The sequence below is a fragment of the Carassius carassius genome, chromosome 29 (assembly GCF_963082965.1).
Source record: "Carassius carassius chromosome 29, fCarCar2.1, whole genome shotgun sequence".
NCBI lineage: Eukaryota > Metazoa > Chordata > Actinopteri > Cypriniformes > Cyprinidae > Carassius > Carassius carassius.
The window spans coordinates 5245349-5261632 of record NC_081783.1 but is presented as its reverse complement, the minus strand read 5'-3'; the positions used below and the strand labels follow the sequence as shown (position 1 = coordinate 5261632).

The window sequence follows — 16284 nt, the reverse complement described above, 5'->3', positions numbered from 1 at the left end:
AGAGAATGCAAACGTTTTGCGAGAGAACGCAAATATCTTTGCGAGGGAACGCAAAAGTTTTGCGAGAAAACGCAAAAAATCAAAAAAAAATAAATTTTTCCTCCCACCCCAAATTTTTTTACTCACTCTGATTTTTTTCCCACCTCAATGACCCTTTAGGGGCTCCGTACTTATCCAATAGATAAGTGGTCATAATCATATCCAGCTCTCACCGGCACAAATTAAATGTTCTGGCGACCAACCGGTGAATAAAGAAGATGTTTAGTGAATTGATAGTGCCATGGAGAAATATGATAAAAGTCCTGACTCTTGGCAGAGGAGGAGCAGGTGTTGTGATGTAAATGAAACATGTCGATACAAAGAAATGATGTGCGGTCAAGAGAATACACGTGGATAGTTCCCGAAATACAAAGAGCAAAGATGTTGTGTTTCAAGAGGCAGATATTCTCAGGAGCTTGAAGCATCATCATATTATAACATGGATTGGCACTTTCTTTGACACGCCTAATGAGCATATTTACATTGTTATGGATTATTGTGATGGTGGAACGCTGGATGACCACATTAAAGAGCAGAAGAGTGGGAAATACTTTGCAGAATGCAAAATAATGGACTGGTTTGTGCAAGTAGTCATGGCCGTCAGTTATATCCACTCTGAAAAGATCCTTCAGAGATATCAAGCCTTCCAATGTGCTGTTAACCAAGAGAGGTGTGATAAAGCTGGGAGATTTTGGAATATCAAAGATTATAAGTGAGTGAAGTGACATTCAGCCAAGTATGGTGACCCATACTCAGAATTTGTGCTCTGCATTTAACCCATCCGAAATGCACACACACAGAGCAGTGAACACACACACACACACTGTGAGCACACACCCGGAGCAGTGGGCAGCCATTTATGCTGCGGCGCCCGGGGAGCAGTTGGGGGTTCGATGCCTTGCTCAAGGGCACCTAAGTCGTGGTATTGAAGGTGGAGAGAGAACTGTACATGCACTCCCCCCACCCACAATTCCTGCCGGCCCGGGACTCGAACTCACAACCTTTCGATTGGGAGTCCGACTCTCTAACCATTAGGCCACAACTAAACCACACGCTCGATATGGCCTCCACCTGTGTGGGAACCCCCAGATATCTGAGTCCTGAACTTTGCCAGGACGTCCCGTACAGCACCAAATCTGACATGTGGGCTGTTGGCTGCCTGCTGTATAAGCTCTGTGCCCTCAAACCAGCTTTTGAAGCTAAAAATCTCCTGAGTCTGTTTTACAAGACCATAAAAGGAGACTATATTCAGAAGACATCCATACATCAAGAAAATGCTGTCCTTGGTTCCTGAGAATAGACAGAGTGCAAACAGCATACTTAGTCTGACCTATATGCAAGAACGTCTGGGAAACCTTAAAAAGGTGAATGCTGAACCTCAAACAAAAAAAAAGATTTTAATGTAGAAATGGCATCAATGGAAAGCAGAACAGATAGCGACAAGACACTGCAAGCAGAGACATCATGCAGTGTTGAGGAGGAAGTGGCCCTGAAGGAACAGAGTCTGATTATTCAGAGGACTTTGACGAACATGATAGCTATGCCTCCTCAGACGATGTCTCGAGGGAAGACGTGTCCTCCAGCCACGCCAATGTGGCTGAAGAGGCGTTTGAGGAATCTAGTGGTAAGGGTGTGATGTAATCATATTAATATTTTCCATAGTTTTATTATTATTTTGAGTTATATCTCTAAGGCAACAGGCGTAGGCTGAGGGTGATCTAAGAATGATTTAATATGTTTCCTGGCGTTTCCAAGACCTTTGAGAATTCTCTACATGTATTTTTCTTCCCTTTTAACAGTTGTGTCTGAAGATGAAGACATCTCTGACTATCCAGATGACTTTGAAGAAGCTGATGATGATGATGACCTGGCTGAGGTGGTCAGCTACACCAGAGATGCCATGAACTGTGTTTCAGAGAATGATGTGTTTGATGTGGCACTGGAGCTCAAAGAAGCAGGCGGTTTCTCTGTGATGATAAAAGTGTGAAAAGAGAAATCCATGGGTAAACATGCACGTTTTTACATTTTAACTAGATTCTCTTTTCTTCATTCTCTTGATTTTGTTAAGTTTTTTTTTCCCCATCTTGTGTCTTAATTGTATTTCACTTCTATGATAATTTAATGAACAGTCAAATGAGATTTTTATAATTACATCAAGATTGCAGTGGTACATGTAATGAATGATTACTGTTATCTATGTCACATAGACTTTGTCTTGCGTCATATAAATCTAGTACATCTGCAGATATTAGAACAATTCTGGGTATACTGTTTGCCAACACATCTGGTTCTCAGAGTGTCTCTGCATACTCAAGTAAATGCTTTTCTGCTTTCTGGCTTTATAGAAGATGCTGGCACCTCGGTCTATGAGGAAATCAGTGGGCACTTTCTAAATGGCCTCACGCCAGAAGACCTGCAGCCACTATTCCAGCACATGATTGGGACAGACCATGGAGACCTGCTACCTCATTTTCAACCTTGACCAAGAGACCACATGCTGAATCATGTCTATTCAATTAAGAGAATGTCCTTTTCTAGCCTTTTCTAATGAGTCATTCTCTAATCCTAAACCTCAGCAAATGCTGGAATTAGCTTGCGTTTTGTAATATATGTAATCATACATGAATTATAATTAATATTTTGAAATAGTGAGGTCTTGTAGATATTTGACATCAAGAAAATGGGACGTTTGCATTAAGAATTCAGTACTACTTTGAAAGTGTCACCTTGTATAACCAGTAGGTGGCAATGTATAGTAAGGAATTGTATAGTCTTGCTTTAAAACCAATCCAGAAAATAAGCATATATTCTCTCATCTCGACACTATTAGTCACATCACAGTGACTGAAGTATAAAACTGCTGCATTTTAAATTTACTATATAGTGAAAAGAGAAATGCATTATTTTGGTGGCAGCCAGTAGACTACTTTTTCTACTGTGATTTAACCCATTCTTCGGCCCAGGTCTGAGAAATGATTTCTTAACATATTCGTTAAACAAAGCTTTTAAATGTAAAAAGTAGTGGAGAATATCATGTGAACATTTCCTGCTGTGATTTCACTGCACTATTGCAATGTTCAACAGAAGACGTTTACTGAATATGTAAATTTATGGGCCACAGCTGCAGTTGTTTTCCACATAAGGCGTTTCCCTTAAACTTTTCCAGATTATTCCAATAGGGAATTAGTCAGTGTGATCGAGAAACTGCCATGTGTTAGTATGACAGACCCTGTTTTGTATTTCATTTAGGAATGTTCGCAATCTGCCTCTAGAGGAAAGTGTGTTATCAAGCCAGCGTTAGCATGGGAAAGCTGCATCAGGGTTTTTTTTTTTTGCTGGTATAAGATGACATAGATTTCCTCACATTATGAGGTTTTGGCTGTAGATGGTCTTCAGATTTTGTTTTAATATCTTTGTTTTTATATTGTATCAATGGTGTATTTAAATACACTTTCACAAGTATGAAAAAGGCCTTTTGGTAAAGACATGCGAATACTTGTTCATCAAAAATCAAGGCCATGTTGATGTCAAAACGAGTGTGTTTTTTAAGATTGAGTGGAACAGATGTAGAATCCCTCTAGCCACCAACTTACAAACTTAAAAAAAACTTAGGTTAACTGCTGTACAGAAAAACAACTCAGAACATTAAATATGTAAAGTCATTCCCACAAAATACATTTATTTTTCATGTTCTGTCCTGAAAAGAGTAAAACACAGATTGAGGAGTTATCAGGAGAGCTTTAAAATTTTTTCCATAAACCTGATGGATTGCAGTGTGTTGCTTTATTTATCCATCTATGCATTTGTATGAGTGGATGAGAGACCAGAATAGATGCAGACAGGCCTGAGACCGCTTCTGAGAGCAATCACCTCTGTGCCTCGTCACTTTAAAACCTGTCAATATTTCATCCATAGTAAAACTAGGGACTGGAAGAGCTTGTCACTTGTGACTTCAGGGCTTTGTACTAAGTTTGATGCATTATTGATTGATTGAGTGCTCCACCCTTCAGCTCAAATGCTTTCTTCTTGCTTTTTTGTTTGCATGTTATTAAAAAATGAGGCTAGGGTCCTAATTAAGAGTCTTTCTTTGTTTTTGAGTTGGAGTTTGTGACACGCATCATTAGAAAGAAAGTAATGAAAAAAAGTTTTCTGGAAAATGACAAGCTGATCTTTTCTTTATTCATTCGTCGTGTTGTTGTTTTCCTTGGTGTGTCCTAATTATATTTTTACTTGATGAATTTAACAACCTGGCTGAATTCAAATGTAGTGTTGGTAGTCAAATTAGATTAACGTTGCTATCAAGGTTGCAGTGGTCTAAATTAATATTTGGAGAGCATATAAAAACTACAGTTTTTATAGTTTTAAATCATTCAAAATAATTATTAGAATAAAAATGTAAATAGCAATTTATTTTGCTTTTTTTTCTAAATTTTATTAATTAAGTTTGTAGGCTGCACATCCATGATGCGAATCTCCCATTCCACCACATCCCAAAGGTGCTCTTTTAGATTGAGATCTGGTGACTGTGGAGGCCATTTGAGTAAAGTGAACTCATTGTAATGTTCAAGAAACCAGTCTGAGATGATTTGAGCTTTGTGACATGGTGCATTATGCACCCGAGGTGGTCTTCTGCTGCTGTAGCCCATCTGCTTCAGGGTTCGACGTGTTGTGCATTCATAGATGGTATTCTGCATACCTTGGTTGTAATGAGTGGTTATTTGAGTTACTGTTGCCTTTCTATCATCTCTAACCAGTCTGCCCATTCTTCTCTGACATCAACAAGGCATTTTTGTCCACACAACTGCCGCTCACTGGATATTTTCTCTTTTTCTGACCATTCTGTGTAAACCCTAGAGATGAATGTGTGTGAAAATCCCAGTAGATCAGCAGTTTTTGAAATACTCAGACCAGCCTGTCTGGCACCAACAACCATTCAAGTCACTTGAATCTACTTTCTTACCCATTCTGATGCTCAGTATGAACTTCAGCAAGTCCTCTTCACCACATCTATATCCCTAAATGCATTGAGTTGCTGCCATTTGATAGGCTGATTTAGCAATTTGTGTAACCAAGCAATTGAACAGGTATAAATTGGCCAGTGAGTGTAATACCAGTATCAAAATATTATATACACAAAAAATATTTTTAAAAATCATCAATAAGTTTTCAAATGCAATGAGCATTGTCTAGTATTGCTGTTCTACAAAATGTAATTTTTTCTTATAGGCCTTGTTTTTTTTTTTTTTTTTTTTGTCTGGCAAACAGCCACTTTGTAAAACGTTCAGGAAAATCATCTTTAACAGTCATGATATTCCAAAGAGAAAGGAAGCTCCAGAGAGAATGGGAGGAAACTCAACCATGCAAACCTGTTTCCTCTGACCTTTAATAGACAGCACATGTCTGGCCTACATCGGTGTGAGATTTCTCTGCTAGATAGACTAGATTAGCATACTGCTTCTCACACATGTGTTCCATTGAACACTGGATATTTCAATTCCTAATTTTCTTATCAGAAAATATTTGTATGGAAAATATTAGTTCCAGCAGTACTGTAAATCCAACCCACTTGGCTAGATTCATTAAAGACCATGGAAGGAAATAAAGAAAAAGCATGCATGAAAGTGAAGCTCACAGCATAAAAGATTTGTTCCTCTTGCAAGCAGCAGAATACTACAAACAATAATAACCTCCAGGGTGACTGTTTTTGTGAGAGCTTTAAAATATTGATGTGCCATTGTTTCCAGTGACACAGGCTCACTGGAGACCAGTGAGTATTAGAGAAGTGAGGTGGAAGACGGTGACAGTAGCCTGCACTCTAACCTGCTCCAGATGCGACTCTAGGGACGGCACAGATCACAAACCCCATCTCACAGTGAACAGCAGCCCAAGACCAGAGGGACTAAAAGCAGCACCGAAAATTACAGACAACTCATCAACTACGCCTGTGTCTGAAAGCAAATTGCTTTATCCAGTGTTAGAGTAAAAGCCACATGTACAGGAAAGGTTGATGGCACTTTACCTGATCTCACCATCTTGAGCTGACGCTAGGATAAAAATAACTATGACAACAGCTGCCTGAATGGCTTATGTCAGGATTGTACAACATGAATCTAACCATGAACCTGTACAGCAGAGATTTATACTACAGTTTAACTGTTAAATATATAGCGAAGAGGAATGCCTAAAACCCCCTTAGCTGTTATAAATGCACTGTAAACCACGGCTCCATGGGGCTTATTGCTTTTATAAAACGGTTATTCCATACGTATTAAGGTTTCACAGAATAAGACAGATCAAATAAAGTGTAACGCTGTGTCTACACCGGATGCAAGAGTTGTCGCACCACGCCGAACAGCTAAAGTCTGTCTACACTGAACACAACAAAGTGACTGTTAAAAATCATTTGAACTTTGTGTCAGTAAGTCATAAATACAACGCAGCAGTAGTTTACGTGTTTGTTATGTTGTGTCGTGTCGCGCTGCCCGCGTCCGATGTAGACATTGTGTTATGATATAAATAAAAACAGTATTCTTCCACCGAACAATGTAGTTCCTCAGAAACAGCTGTGGTCAAACAAAGTTTGCCGAGCAACACACAGAAGTAAACAAAGGTGTATGTTTGTATTATAAATCGGATAGTTCTGGTCCTTGATTCTGATTGGTTGAGCCCATAGACTGTATAAAAACATGGACATAGTGTCTGTGACGTCACCCGATTGCAGTGGCAATCCACCTGTCACTCAATTCAATTGTCCACAAGGTTTCCCCATAACGCTATTGAATTAAAACAGATTCAAGTGCCTTTAGCATTGTTTGGGCCTCGTCATGTACCGTAGCGTTGATATAGGAGTATTGCGTCATCTTTTCCTCAGTTCATGTTGTCAACGCTATAGGTAAGCCATGTTAATGGTAGTGGGGAAAATCAATGTAAAATATAGTTGTTGTTTTCGCACTAAAGATCAGTTAATTAAGATATTTTGTGTTTTAAACTGTATAAGACCTAAATGCATATTAATAGAGAGTTGAAATGGTTTGTTTTTTTTCCTTTAAAATGTGATTAATGCATGGTGGATAATGTATGATAAAATAAGCAGCACAAGCTTACTGTTGAATTGCATATGCATTGAAATATGTTATACTTTGCTGGTTTAAAACTTAAGTTGAGTTCATGTTGTCAATGTCAATGTCACCTTTATTTATATAGCGCTTTAAACAAAATACATTGCGTCAAAGCAACTGAACAACATTCATTAGGAAAACAGTGTCAATAATGCAAAAAATGAGAGTTAAAGGCAGTTCATCATTGGATTCAGTTATGTCATCTCTGTTCAGTTAAATAGTGTCTGTGCATTTATTTGCAATCAAGTCAACGATATCGCTGTAGATGAAGTGACCCCAACTAAGCAAGCCAGAGGCGACAGCGGCAAGGAACCGAAACTCCATCGGTGACAGAATGGAGAAAAAAACCTTGGGAGAAACCAGGCTCAGTTGGGGGGCCAGTTCTCCTCTGACCAGACGAAACCAGTAGTTCAATTCCAGGCTGCAGCAAAGTCAGATTGTGCAGAAGAATCATCTGTTTCCTGTGGTCTTGTCCTGGTGCTCCTCTGAGACAAGGTCTTTACAGGGGATCTGTATCTGGGGCTCTAGTTGTCCTGGTCTCCGCTGTCTTTCAGGGATGTAGAGGTCCTTTCTAGGTGCTGATCCACCATCTGGTCTGGATACGTACTGGATCCGGGTGACTGCAGTGACCCTCTGATCTGGACACAGACTGGATCTGGGGGCCACGGTGACCTCGGAACAAGAGAGAAACAGACAAATATTAGCGTAGATGCCATTCTTCTAATGATGTAGCAAGTACATAGGTTGTTATGGGAAGTGTTTCCGGTTCCGGTTTACCTAATTAATGCAGCCTAAAAATCCTTAAACGGATTTGGATAATAAAAGCATATTAGTATGTTATGTGTATGCCAGGTTAAAGAGATGGGTCTTTAATCTAGATTTAAACTGCAAGAGTGTGTCTGCCTCCCGAACAATGTTAGGTAGGTTATTCCAGAGTTTGGGCGCCAAATAGGAAAAGGATCTGCCGCCTGCAGTTGATTTTGATATTCTAGGTATTATCAAATTGCCTGAGTTTTGAGAACGTAGCGGACGTAGAGGATTATAATGTAAAAGGAGCTCATTCAAATACTGAGGTGCTAAACCATTCAGGGCTTTATAAGTAATAAGCAATATTTTAAAATCTATGCGATGCTTGATAGGGAGCCAGTGCAGTGTTGAAAGGACCGGGCTAATATGGTCATACTTCCTGGTTCTAGTAAGAACTCTTGCTGCTGCATTTTGGACTAGCTGTAGTTTGTTTACTAAGCGTGCAGAACAACCACCCAATAAAGCATTACAATAATCTAACCTTGAGGTCATAAATGCATGGATTAACATTTCTGCATTTGACATTGAGAGCATAGGCCGTAATTTAGATATATTTTTGAGATGGAAAAATGCAGTTTTACAAATGCTAGAAACGTGGCTTTCTAAGGAAAGATTGCGATCAAGTAGCACACCTAGGTTCCTAACTGATGATGAAGAATTGACAGAGCAACCATCAAGTCTTAGACAGTGTTCTAGGTTATTACAAGCAGAGTTTTTAGGTCCTATAATTAACACCTCTGTTTTTTCAGAATTTAGCAGTAAGAAATTACTCGTCATCCAGTTTTTTATATCGACTATGCAATCCATTAGTTTTTCAAATTGGTGTGTTTCACCGGGCTGCGAAGAAATATAGAGCTGAGTATCATCAGCATAACAGTGAAAGCTAACACCATGTTTCCTGATGATATCTCCCAAGGGTAACATATAAAGCGTATAGAGTAGCGGCCCTAGTACTGAGCCTTGAGGTACTCCATACTGCACTTGTGATCGATAGGATACATCTTCATTCACTGCTACGAACTGATGGCGGTCATATAAGTACGATTTAAACCATGCTAATGCACTTCCACTGATGCCAACAAAGTATTCAAGTCTATGCAAAAGAATGTTGTGGTCAATTGTGTCAAACGCAGCACTAAGATCCAATAAAACTAATAGAGAGATACACCCACGATCAGATGATAAGAGCAGATCATTTGTAACTCTAAGGAGAACAGTCTCAGTACTATGATACGGTCTAAATCCTGACTGGAAATCCTCACATATACCATTTTTCTCTAAGAAGGAATATAATTGTGAGGATACCACCTTTTCTAGTATCTTGGACAGAAAAGGGAGATTCGAGATTGGTCTATAATTAACTAGTTCTTTGGGGTCAAGTTGTGGTTTATTGATGAGAGGCTTAATAACAGCCCGTTTGAAGGTTTTGGGGACATGTCCTAATGACAATGAGGAATTAATAATAGTCAGAAGAGGATCTATGACTTCTGGAAGCACCTCTTTCAGGAGCTTAGATGGTATAGGGTCTTACATACATGTTGTTGGTTTAGATGATTTAACAAGTTTATACAATTCTTCCTCTCCTATGGTAGAGAATGAGTGGAACTGTTCATCAGGGGGTCTATAGTGCACTGTCTGATGTGATATTGTAGCTGACGGCTGAATGGTTGCAATTTTATCTCTAATAGTATCGATTTTAGAAGTAAAGTAGTTCATAAAGTCATTACTGCTGTGGTGTTGGGAAATGTCAACACTTGTTGAGGCTTTATTTTTCGTTAATTTAGCCACTGTATTGAATAAATACCTGGGGTTATGTTTGTTTTCTTCTAAAAGAGAAGAAAAGTAATCGGATCTAGCAGTTTTTAATGCTTTTCTGTAGGATATGTTACTTTCCCGCCAAGCAATACGAAATACCTCTAGTTTTATTTTCCTCCAGCTGCGCTCCATTTTTCGGGCTGCTCTCTTTAGGGTGCGAGTATGCTCATTATACCATGGTGTCAAACTGTTTTCCTTAACCTTCCTTAAGCGTAAAGGAGCAACTTTATTTAAAGTGCTAGAAAAGAGAGAGTCCATAGTTTCTGTTACATCATCAAGTTGTTCTGAGGTTTTGTATATGCTAAGGAATTTGGATACATCAGGAAGATAACTTAAAAAGCAGTCTTTTGTGTTAGAAGTGATGGTTCTTCCATACTTGTAACAAGAAGTAGAATTTACAATTTTGGCTATATGAATTTTGCAAAGAACTAAATAATGATCTGAGATATCATCACTTGGCTGAATAATTTCAACACCATCAACATCAATTCCATGTGACAGTATTAAATCTAGAGTATGATTTCGACAATGAGTAGGTCCTGAAACGTGTTGTCTAACACCAATAGAGTTCAGAATGTCTATAAATGCTGATCCCAATGCATCGTTTTCATTATCAACATGGATATTAAAATCACCAACTATTAAAACTTTATCTGCAGCCAGAACTAACTCGGATGTAAAATCACCAAACTCTTTAATAAAGTCTGTATGGTGCCCTGGTGGCCTGTATACAGTAGCCAGTACAAACATAACAGGGGATTTATCATTAACATTTGTTTCTTTGGATAATGTTATATGAAGTACCATTACTTCAAATGAGTTATACTTGAAGCCTGCCCTCTGAGAAATCCTGAAAACATTGTTATAAATTGAAGCAACACCTCCACCTTTGCCTTTTAGACGTGGCTCATGTTTATAACAGTAATCTTGGGGGGTGGACTCATTTAAAATAATGTAATCATCATGTTTTAGCCAGGTTTCTGTCAAACAGAGTACATCTATATTATGATCAGTGATCATATTATTTACAAAAAGTGTTTTCGTAGAAAGGGATCTGATATTCAATAAGCCAAGCTTTATCATTTGTTTATCCATATTGCTTCTGTTTTTTTATTTGTTGAACCTCAATTAAATTGTTAATCTTAACTTGGTTTGGACGTTTTTTGTATTTTCTAGTTCGGGGAACAGACACAGTCTCTATAGTGTGATATCTAGGTGAAAAAGTCTCTATGTGCTGAGAATTAACTGACCTCTGTGACGGGAGGCAGCTAGCAGACGGTCGGTTTAGCCAGTCTGTCTGCTTCCTGACCTGGGCCCCAGTTAGTCAAGTATAAACACTAAGACTATTTGCCATATTTCTAGAGAGAAGAGTGGCGCCACCCCAGGAGGGATGAAGACCATCTCTTTTAAACAGGTCAGGTCTGCCCCAAAAGCTCGTCCAATTGTCTATGAAACCAATGTTATTCTGTGGGCACCACTTAGACATCCAGCCATTGAGTGATGACAATCTACTATGCATCTCATCACCACGGTAAGCAGGGAGGGGACCAGAGCATATTACAGTGTCTGACATCGTGCTTGCAAGTTCACACACCTCTTTAATGTTATTTTTAGTGATCTCCGACTGGCGAAGTCGAACATCATTAGCGCCGGCATGAATAACAATCTTACTGTATTTACGTTTAGCATTAGCCAGCACTTTTAAATTTGCCAAGATGTCAGGCGCTCTGGCTCCCGGTAAACATTTGACTATGGTGGCTGGTGTCTCTATATTCACGTTCCGTACAATAGAATCACCAATAACTAGAGCACTTTCATCAGGTTTCTCAGTGGGTGCATCACTGAGTGGGGAGAACCTGTTTAATGTTTTGATCGGAACAGAAGAGCGGTGTTTTGACCCACGACTACGCTGCCTCACCGTCACCCAGTTGCCCTGCTGCTGGGGCTCTGTTTCCGGAACCGAACAATGTACAGGACTCCCTGAGCTAGACGCATCCAAAGCCGTATCTAGAGCCCTAACATTTTTACTGTCCTCAATTAAAGTTTGGATGCGTGTCTCTAATTCTGAAATCTTCTCTGTCAGCCTAACTATTTCCCTGCATTTATCACATGTGAATCCCTCATCAGCGACAGAGATAGATAAACTGTACATGTGGCAAGAGGTGCAAGAAACAATGATAGGAGAAGCCATTACTCACCGTGCTTGATGAAAATTCTTACTGCGGTTGTTTGATGAACTTGTGAAAAACTGGAGCGAGGGAGAGGAGAAAAGAAAACAGCGATAGGTTCGAATGAAAACGCTAATGACAAGCTAACGAGTGCTAACGCTTTGCAGGTGTACTGCACTCACGGAAATAAAATAAAAGTGAACGATCAAAGTTAATCTGATAAGATTGATCGATAATATCAGAAATATGGTGTGAATTAAGTTATATTTTACCACTTTAAAAAACAGAGAGTAATAGTAAGATAAAGATTCTAGAGAAAAAAATAAAAACAGCTACACGGAGCTACAATTTGCTACAGAAGGCCAACAGGAAGTAGAGAAAACACTGTCCAAAAGCGACACCCATGTTGTCAACGCTATAGATGCCGTGCTGTGGAATAAACGGTCAAGCAACAATCCTGAACCACTCTGTGTCTGAGTCTCCGCTTTCTACCACCACCCATGAACATATAACACAACGCAGAGCAACGGAGGTGCTAGAGTCCAGTGAGCGTGTGGAGAGAGAGAAAGAGGGTTACATCTTTGGTGCCGTGACCCGGATTGTGGCACTTCTAGACCGAAGAGGAAGAGAATTCTACAGCCAGTGGTTTGAATACTGAACTATATTAACAAACTGAAATTCATAACAGGACTGGTGATTTTGGGGTTACATATCTGCCATCACAGCTATATCCTTTACAGTCTGCTGGGTAACTTAACTGTTATTTAACTGTTTTAAATATTTGCTGTGATGTAAAACTTATTTGATAGTTTTATTGAAAAGTGATTTTTTTTTTTTTTTTCTATTGAGATTTGGGAAACTATTTACTGAAAAAGGTTACTGTGCATCTGCTTAATACTCAGTGAGACTTTAGTTTAAACCATTTAAGTTTAAACTTTTAATTTTAGTTTAGGAGCAGTTAACTTTATTGGATAAGCTGGTTACATTTTCATTGTGCTCACCTCACTGAAATATATAGCTTACTTTAGAACAAATTTATTTATATGGGTTTGCATTATTTTACATAGAATCAACATCTCTTAGAACCTAATTACATTGCATTACATTACATAACCTGCTCGCACATAGTAAACACATTGTGATCTATGCAAACTCCCCACAAGACATACAGTGCTCCTCCACTAGTGCATCTAGTCTCCCGACGCCAGTGGGGCATGTCACCATTGGCCCACCAGCCCCTATGAACGCGCCCTATGCTGACCAGTATGTGACGCCAGCCCATGCACGAAGGTTGACAGGCCCTGGGGCTTCAGGGCAGGTACCGCCACTTTGTTTCGACAACAGCCCAGATGCAAGACCAGGTGGCAAGATAGATATGACGATTGATGCCTCTGTTCGCAAACGCAGTAGACATGGGCCCTCAGAAGCTGCCTTGGCAAGATTCCCTACATCATGTCATTGTTGAGAGGCCAGTTGTGCAGCAGTCGCTCCAACCCTACCCAGTTGCTGTGCCACATCCAGCCCAGCCTATTAGGCCTGGCCCCCAGGTTTACCAAAGTTATTCATATCCCCCATATGTGCCCGCGCAGAGTCTTCCGAGCCCACTAGTGATGAATACTACGGTTAAACACGTAGCTGCTGAGCAGGCCTTTCAAGTGCATTCCCCTGAGGCCACATTTCTCACAACTCCAGTTCCAGGCTATAGTGGAGCCACCCCACTAGCCCCATTTGCAAATGCATGGGCTCCCAACATAACTCAACACAGCCCTCGGGTAGCGTTAGACCAGGCAGCCACTGATGCTACTCCTGAGCTATCTCCTCAACGGACACTGATTCCAGCTTCCCACCTCAACATGCATGTTGACGCTCATTCTCCATACCACCCTTCTCCAGCCCCCCCGTGCCTGCATCTGCCAGCCAGTATGCCCATCCCCACACGTGACACAATTCATGCCTCCTGCTCGAGCAGTCGCCAACCAGTGCCTTCCTATGACAGCCTATGGAGGTTTCATGCAAACTCATCAGGTGAAAAATGTTCAAGTCTTCATAGGAAATCCAGACTGTAAGATACTGGTGGAAGACTGGATTCGCGACATGCAATATCTCTTGGAGGCAATAGAGCTCCCAATGCACCTCCGCTTCTCCACTGTTGTGCGACACCTGGGGGGTGAAGCCCGAAATCTCATCCTTAACTTACCTCCACATGATCAGACCCCTGAAAAAGCGCTGGAGGAACTGCGGGCCGAATACAGTGACACTCGAGGATCCCTAGATCCTCTGGCTGACTTCTACCAGCGGAGCAAGAATTCAGGGGAGTCTGCCTGTTCTTATGCTATAGCACTGGAGGCAAAGTTGAGAACAGTAGAGGAGAAGCAAAGAGGAGGTAAGCCCTTCCTGGATCGAGATAGCAAACTAACACAGCAGTTCATGAGAGGCCTTTCCGACGAGGAGGTGTAAACCAGAATTGCACCAATGGCACCCAGGCTCTTCAGCTTCCGAGAGCTGCAGGCAGAGCTCCGAAGTCTAACTAGAGAAACTAAGAAGTTTCAGATGCGTAGTGCAGCAAAGAAAACATATGCTCAGGTGCATGTAGCATCAGGAGGGGGTGGAAACACCAAGATAGATAGGCCAAAACACACATCTGAATTATCAGAGCTGACAGAAATGGTTAAGAAGTTAGCTCTCATTCAGGTAGAACAAATGGCTAAGCTGTCACAACTAGAGTCGAGAATGACCTCTTCTCCCCTTTCCTCCCCATTATCTGTCCAACCAGCAAAGGGAAAAGTAAGCCAGAGTACAAGTTTTGTCTGTTACCGGTGTGGAGAGCCGGGCCACACAGCCAGAGTGTGTCGAGCAGTGCTTCCAGATCAGAGCCCAGCTGAAGCTCAGCAGCCTAAGGTTCCTGCTGACGGACACATGCACTCTGCTCAACATTTAAACACTTAGTACCCATGGCAGCGGGGGCATCCATGGGTACACAGCAAGGGCCCCACCCACCTGTCAAGAGGATTTGCACTGAAGGAGGGGAAACACCACTAGTGGGACCCAGGAACGAAGGGGAAGTAGAAGTCAATGGAAAGGCATGCAGGGCTCTAATTGACTCTGGCGCACAGATCACCAGTATTACACACAACTACTGGCAGAGCCACCCAGCTCTAAAAATGAAGCAGCTACAGCCTTCTAAAATACAAATAGAGGGTGCAGCAGGTCAGACCGTGCCGTATCAGGGCGTCTTACACATCGACCTTAAAGTGGTGGGGAAAGAGCTCAAGGCTGTACCTACCTTCGTCGTTCCGGAATCCGACTATCGATCGTCAGTCCCTCTGTTGGTGGGAAGCAATGTCATTCGAGCCTCCCGAACCCATCTTCAAGCAGCTTATGGCCCGCAGTTTCTGTACCAGGTCAAAGAGAAGCATCGAGAGTGGTACACAGCCTTACTGAGGGTGGGAAGCGCCGAGCAAAGTGAAATGCATGACGTTGTAGGCCCTGCTGTTTACACTGGCCGTACAATAAACATCCCTGGTGGAAAAGAGATGGATTTAATGTGTAGGATTAAAACTGGTCCCCAAAGGAAGATTTATACAGCCCTGGGTCTGTTTGAGGCCAATAGAATGCCTTTTGGGCTGCAAAACGCACCCTCCCCCTTTCAAAGGCTGATGACATCCTGTTTTGGGGACTTAAATTTCACCCATCTACTTATCTACCTTGACAATATTATAATTTTCTCGAAGTCCTTTAATGAGCATCTAGAGAGGCTCCAGCTGGCGTTTGATAGACTTAGGGAGCATGGTTTAAAATTGAAACCCTCCAAGTGCCAGCTTGTAAGGAAGGAAGTGCAGTACTTGGGTCACTGGGTGTCAGCAGAGGGCATCAAGACAGACCCAGAGAAGATCAGTAAGGTCAAGGAATGGGTGAGGCCTACTAATCGTATGGAAGTGCTCCGGTTTTTGGGGTTTGTGGGGTACTATAGGAGGTATGTTAAGGGATACTCTAACCTGGCTGCTCCATTATACCGCCTTACCTCCGGTGACCCTAGAAAGAAGAAAAGAGGGATCCAGAAAAGCCCAGGTCCTGACCTGCCATTTCTGTGGACTGCCGACTGTGAGGAGGCCTTTCAGTCTTTAAAAGATAAGCTGATAAATGCACCAGTGCTTGGCTATCCAGACTACAGTCAACCCTTTCTGCTGCAGACTGATGCCTCAGGAATGGGGCTTGGTGCTGTGCTAGCGCAGGTACATGATGGAGTGGAAAGGGTCATTGCGTATGCGAACAGAGGCCTAAGCCCACCTCAGACGAGGTATCCAGCACACAAGCTTGAGTTCCTCGCGCTCAAGTGG

At 41.4% G+C, this 16284-nt stretch overlaps 1 pseudogene; it reads left to right on the top strand.

Moving 5' to 3' along the window:
* The first annotated feature begins 280 nt into the window (after positions 1-280).
* Positions 281-2540, top strand: LOC132110073 (serine/threonine-protein kinase nekl-2-like; annotated as a pseudogene).
* Positions 2541-16284: the final 13744 nt, after the last annotated feature.